The 6,337-nt window shown below is 35.3% G+C and overlaps 1 long non-coding RNA gene across 1 annotated transcript; it reads left to right on the top strand.

The window, feature by feature from the left end:
- Nucleotides 1–1,729: 1,729 nt before the first annotated feature.
- On the top strand, nt 1,730–6,060 carry LOC102077437 (uncharacterized). Its single transcript, XR_266883.4, has 4 exons — nt 1,730–2,142; nt 3,821–3,957; nt 4,050–4,424; nt 4,573–6,060. It is a non-coding gene; the product is annotated as an uncharacterized LOC102077437 (long non-coding RNA).
- Nucleotides 6,061–6,337: the final 277 nt, after the last annotated feature.

Genomic DNA, 6,337 nt, shown 5'->3' with positions numbered 1-6,337 from the left:
AGCAGCAGCACTTCAGAAAACATTGCCTGGAGAAGCAGTAGCAGGCCTGCTAGAAAGCTGTCAGCCGTCCAATCAGGCCTATGCTTCCTGTAATGGATTATAAAATTAGCATTTACAGTAAAAACAAAATTATGACAGAAGTAATGCTAAGATCGCAACAAATCAGTGACCTACTGATCAAATGGTGTTACCTAAACAAAGAGGCCAATAGGAGGCTTCTGCTGCTACAACCTATAAACACACCTGTTTACTAACAAGTAAAATCATTGAACCTATGGCACAAATAAAAACTTATCAGCAATAAATGGATAGTTTTTGGGGTTAATAATTCACAGGTGATCTCTACAAAAACATGAGTAGTACCAATCAACAAAAATGTGATCAATTCAGACTGAGAAGTCACTTGACTGAACATACGGCAACAGGTGAGTGAGGGATGCTCAGATGAAGGCTACTATTTATAGTAGCACCATATCATGTGATTGGCTACAGATGTCCGCCGGTGGCCACATTTAAAAAACATAAAACACATAATAAAAAAAAAAAAACCCCAGCAGAAATATACTCCGTAAATCCAGTGTGTCATCACTAATCACTAATCAAAATTTACTAATTTAATATTGCAGAGAAAAAACTATTTTACTATTATGTCATTCAGTAACATATATTCATATATAGCAAAAATAAAGTTCTGTGTTATTGTTTTTAATTAGATGCTGGACCAAGACCCCAAACCAGCACCTGCATGATATCAGGACTTTGAGTTTTGTCCAGTATCATGTTCAGCTGGGAGGAAAGGTTAGAGGAACTTTATTATTGCTCAGATTTTAATTTCTCACAAAGTGTGTAAACTCCTATCTACTCCATATTGCTTGAAATTTACCTTTTTCCCCTTTTACCTTCTAGTGTGCTGACAAGAAGACAATCCAGATAAAAGATGAATAGGAAACAAGGTACAGACTGGAGGGAGCGTTCAAGTGAAAGGTCACATTGTTTTCTGTTTAACTCTTTAGCTGGAAAAGAGAATGTTACACATTTCTTGGAAACCTCATGTAGACTTACTTCAATTTTTTATCTGTACGTGTAAAATTTTGTGTAAAAACTTGTTCTGGTTTGATGTTTGATTTCTTCATGGTTATCTTTATTAGTGTGTAGGTTTCGTTCTCGGTGTTTCCAGTTCTTAGGTTTTCTTCTATGCCTCCTTTGTTTAATGCCTAGTTATCCCTGTCTGTGAGCTCTCTCTGTGCTCTGTTTCGTGTCCCTGAGTTTGTGTTGGTAAGTTTAGTCTGTGGATTTCCTGTTTTACTTTGAAGGTCTTGTCTCATGTTAGTGTATTCTGTTTTACATCCTAGTCTTGTCTTGCCCAATTAGTTCCAGCTGTGTTGCCACCTGTTCCTCCTTCCCTCATGTTCCTTTGCTCGTCATCGCTCTGTCTGTGTTTCTTGGTGTAATCTCTGCCCAACATTCTTTGTGCCGTTTCTGCTCTTCATCCCTTGTTTGTATGGTTTCAGGTTTGTTCATTAGATTTTCCCAGTTTAGGTTAGGTTTTACTTCTCTCCTCGCTTTTGTTAATTTTACCCCCTGCAATAAAGCTCACTCGCATCACAGCCAGTGTGTGCATCTTGGGTCCTTTATCCACAAACACCACACGGCTTGCCACGCAAACCGTGACAAAACGTTTGATTTTTTTTTTTATTTGAGCGTAAAACTAAACTCATTCAGATTATGTCTGTTGTGAAAATATCTCCTCACAGTACTGTTGCCTCACAGCAAGAAGTTTGTATCCAAGTTTGTAGTTTGAATCCACCAACTGGCCCCGGCTTTTCTTTGTGGCGTTTGCATGTTCTCTCAGAGTACTTTGAGTTCCTCCCACAGTTCAAAGACATCCAGTTAGTGATGTTAGGTTAACTGGTGATTCTAAATTGCCCATCAGCGTGAACGTGAATGGTTGAACGTGAAAAAATAAAACAATAATCTCTTGGATTTTCAATATTTCCTTCTGCTAGAATCCCTAAAGATGAACAGCAGTCAGAGTTATTTGTCCTACAGCATTAACACTACCCCTCTAAATGCACTTGAAATGAGAGGAGTAAGAACACAGAATTAATTTGACTGCAATCTGCTATCTACTGACATCTAGTGGTGAGATTACAGCTACACACTGTACCTTAAATCAACCTCCCAATTTCAAAGTGACTGTTTAAGACTGACATATTATATTATTTTGAAATATCATGTGCTTAAACTTCATGAACCCTCAAATTTGCACACATTACACATTAGCATATTAACATACATACTGGCTTATTTTGAAGCTTGATCTGTAAGATTTATTCTAATCAGTGAAGTTTGAATTCATAAATGCAGAACATATAGTGGAACCAGTGGAACATGTAATGTTTTTAAATGGCCAGCAGATGGTGACAGTTGATTATATTTATATTATTAAGTTGAGAAGCGGGTTAGCGCTAACTGGATAAATGTGATTTGAAAGGTGGCCTTTAACCTTTGTTTGTCTAAGATGAATACCTGGGATTTACAGACCTAGATGTTTACTTACATTCTAGTTTTATTTCTCTGTGAGCTGTACTGTAAAAAAAGGACGCTAACAAAAGTTTGAGATACAGTGTGAAAAAATACAAGTATAATGAAATAAAATGTATGCTGAAGTGCTACAGGTGAGTTGTGGTTTTTAAGAAAATCGATCCATAGTTTAAAATAAGTTTGACCAACATATACATTAGCATATTAACATACATACTGGCATATTTTGAAACTTGATCTGTAAGATTATTTCTTGTGAACGAAGTTTGAATGCATAAATACTGAACATATAGTGGAACCAGTGTAACATGTAATGTTTTTCAATAGCCAGCAGATGGTGACAGTAGGTTATTTGTTATGACACAATATATATTTAAATTGACAAGCTGGTTAGCGCTAACTGGATAAATGTGATTTAAAAGGTGGCCTTTAACCTTTGTGTGTCTAAGATGAATACCTGGGATTTACAGAACAAGATGTTTATTATTAGTGGTTTTTAACATCACAAAAATCTGATGACTGAGTTTAAATAATCTTAGAAGCATTTTATGTGAAATATATTGAGTTAATATTTTGTGAAACATTTAAAAGAAATAAACTCTTGAGCACCTCCAACTGTACAATGAAATAAAAATTCTAATAAATAAAATGTATGATTAAGTGCAGACAAAATGGGTAAACTGAACTTTCATTTTATTGATAAAAGATTCAAACTTGAGTAATTTTTCAATTAGAAAATAAAATGTATTAATTTAGTGAGCACCCCAAACTATTTGTATTTTTAAAAGAATGAATGAGCCAAGGAAGACACTGAAAAGAATAAATGTCTGTAGTAAGGTAGAGGTGACTGATATGATATCTAACTTTGGGAAATCTTGGGTCCTTGCATTTTGATTTGAGATCTTCAACTTTCTGAAATTCATTTCCCAAATACAGTCTTTACTTCATTAAACCAATCAGTCCAACTTTACAATGTAAAAGCACACCGCAGTATTTAGGTGTCATTTTCAGAGGTGGTGATGTAGTGTTGCAGTTCAAAGTTGCCTCTCTACACAAGTGAGTCACACGAGAGACTAAAATATAGGAGACAATTATTTGTCATATAATTATATTCCCACTTCACTTTCTATGTTTGAACTGTGACAGTTTGTTGTGAATCTGAAATATTGTACAAATTACTCCCATGTAACATATTTTCTCAAAAAAGGTGAATCACATAAACTCAACACAAATGTTTGTGTAACTGCAACAAACCACTTCCTCTTGTTTTTTGCAGCTCCTCCTCAGATACACATAAAGCTGACAGTAAAGTTCAGGTCTGTTTCTCTCTCTCTTTGATGATCATGATGTTCACGATAAATCAAGCAGCACTGCTCTTCGTTCAGCTGTTAGTGGTGTGGCATGTCTTTGCAGGTAAAGAGCACATTTGTGTTTGAGATTCCTTTTTTTCCAGATGAAGTGCAGATAGAATCTTATATTGAATGATTGTCTCCTTTAAACTATAGAGATCGCTAAAGACGACCACAGAGCTGTGCTGGTGTCCAGAGGAGACTCAGTGACACTGACTTGCAACATATCCAAGACAAATGCAACACTGATCACCTGGACCAACAACAGATCTGTTTTTCAATATTCCATTGTGCTGAATCGCACCTATTCAAATTTCTCATTTCATAGACTGCATTAAAAAATTTTTATCACGTTAATTGTGATGACGGTGTTAATGCGTGTTAACGCTGACAGCCCTAATATAAGTATGAAACAAAAATAAAGTTCTGTGTTATTTTTTGATTAGATGCTGGACCAGGACCCTGAACCAGGACCTGCATGACATCAGGACTTTGAGTTTTGTCCAGTATCATGTTCAGCTGAGAGGAAAGGTTAGAGGAACTTTATTTTTTTTTCCACACAAAGATTTTTATTCTTCACAAAGTGTTTCAACTCATATCTTCTCTTACCTACCCTCATGCTTGTTATTTAACCTTTGTTCTCGTAAAATATAAGTTTATTTACACTTTCGATCCATAGGTGATCCCTCCACAACCTCAAAGTTTTGCAGTATAAAGGCCAGGCAGCACATTCAGAAACTCATTTTTATCTGGGGCTTCTAGTGTGCTGCCAAGAAGACAGTCGAGATAAAAGATGAATAGGAAACAAGGTACAGACTGGAAGGAGAGCTCAAGTGAAAGATCACATTGTTTTCTGTTTTCTTGGAAACGTACTTTACTTTTTTATCTGTACGTGTACAATTTTGTGTAAAAATATTAATTTTGACTGTTTTTTATATTTTGCTTGTTTCTTCTGTTTCTACATTTACATTACATTATTACATTATTTTCGTCATAAATGTATTAAGTTAGGCCTTTTGCACCTGATTATTTTCATAAAGCTGAAGTTGGATATATGTAAATTTTTTAATAAGCATAATAAGCATCCAGCATAAAACTAAACTCATTCAGATTATGTCTGTTGTACAAATATCTCCAGGTAACTTGTTGGTGATTTTCAAACAGATCTGGACTGACATTTGTGCTGCTACAACTTTCATTTTCTGTATCTGCAAATAATATCTGAACATTTGACTTTTTGGTTATTTATCTGACACTGTTGTCTCACAGCAAGAAGGTCCTGGGTTTGAATCCACCATCGAGCTGGGACTTCTCTGTGTAGAGTTTGCATGTACTCTCCGAGTACTCTGACTTCCTCCCATAATTCAAAGACATGTCGTTAGTCACGTTACGTTAATTGGTAATTCTAAATTCCCCTTCAGTGTGTCTTCAGGCTCCAGACATGTGTCATGCTTTTTGCACCCTTCATTTGAACTTAACTACTTTTGTTTTGAATATGGCTGCTGAGAATTTAGCCAACAATAAAAGTGAAAAACATGATTCTGGAAGTTGTGTCCAAAATGTTCATGATACTGAATGTGAAATTCAATGTCCACTTTGAAGACATTTCATTCAAATTGCTATTTTAACAGCTAGCTGCTCACTGAGCAAGACGTTTTGTACTACTTAGTGAATTTAGTCTTGTTCTTGGTTTTGTAGCGTAACTAGGCCAAGAACAAGAGTATGTGGATCTATAGATCCACATATGTTGTCACGGTAATATTTAGAGTTTGTTAAGATTCACTAGTTCTCATATTATAATGGACCTGAAAGACTTGAATAGAACTAAGATGTCATATGTTTCCATACATATCAACCATAATTCATATCCCCAATTTGGTAAATAATGAAATAGAGCAACAAACAATATAAACATGAAGCACAATAATCAAAGTTGTGCTACAAATTGAGCAACTCAAAAAAATTATTGCCAGTCACAATTTTTTTATAGATGGGAATGTCAATATGAGAGTATACAACATGTTGCACAACTGTAAAGTGTCAGCTAACAATCTGAATGTGGTGGGTAAAGCGTGCAGATGTGGTTTTACTTCAGCTGATAACTTTTCCTTCATTCTGGTGCATCTTATATTTATGACATGAGTGACTAAATTACAAGAAGAAATTATTTGCAATATAATTGTGTTCAGTTTCTTGAATAAATGTGTTTGAATTAAGACAATTTGTAGTTATATTGAATCATTGCATTTGTTACATCCATGTAAAGTATTGTTTGAACAAATGGTGACACATTTACATACATTAGTTTTGTAGCTCAGCAGTAGAGCGACTAACCACTTCCTTTTTTGTGGCTCCTCCTCAGATACACATAAAGCTGACAGTAAAGTTCAGGTCTGTTTCTCTCACTGTCTGATGATCATGATGTTCAAGCTAAACCAAGCAGC

This window comes from Oreochromis niloticus, linkage group LG16 (assembly GCF_001858045.2).
Source record: "Oreochromis niloticus isolate F11D_XX linkage group LG16, O_niloticus_UMD_NMBU, whole genome shotgun sequence".
NCBI lineage: Eukaryota > Metazoa > Chordata > Actinopteri > Cichliformes > Cichlidae > Oreochromis > Oreochromis niloticus.
The sequence above is the reverse complement of the archived record's forward strand: the minus strand, read 5'-3'. Positions and strand labels throughout refer to the sequence as shown.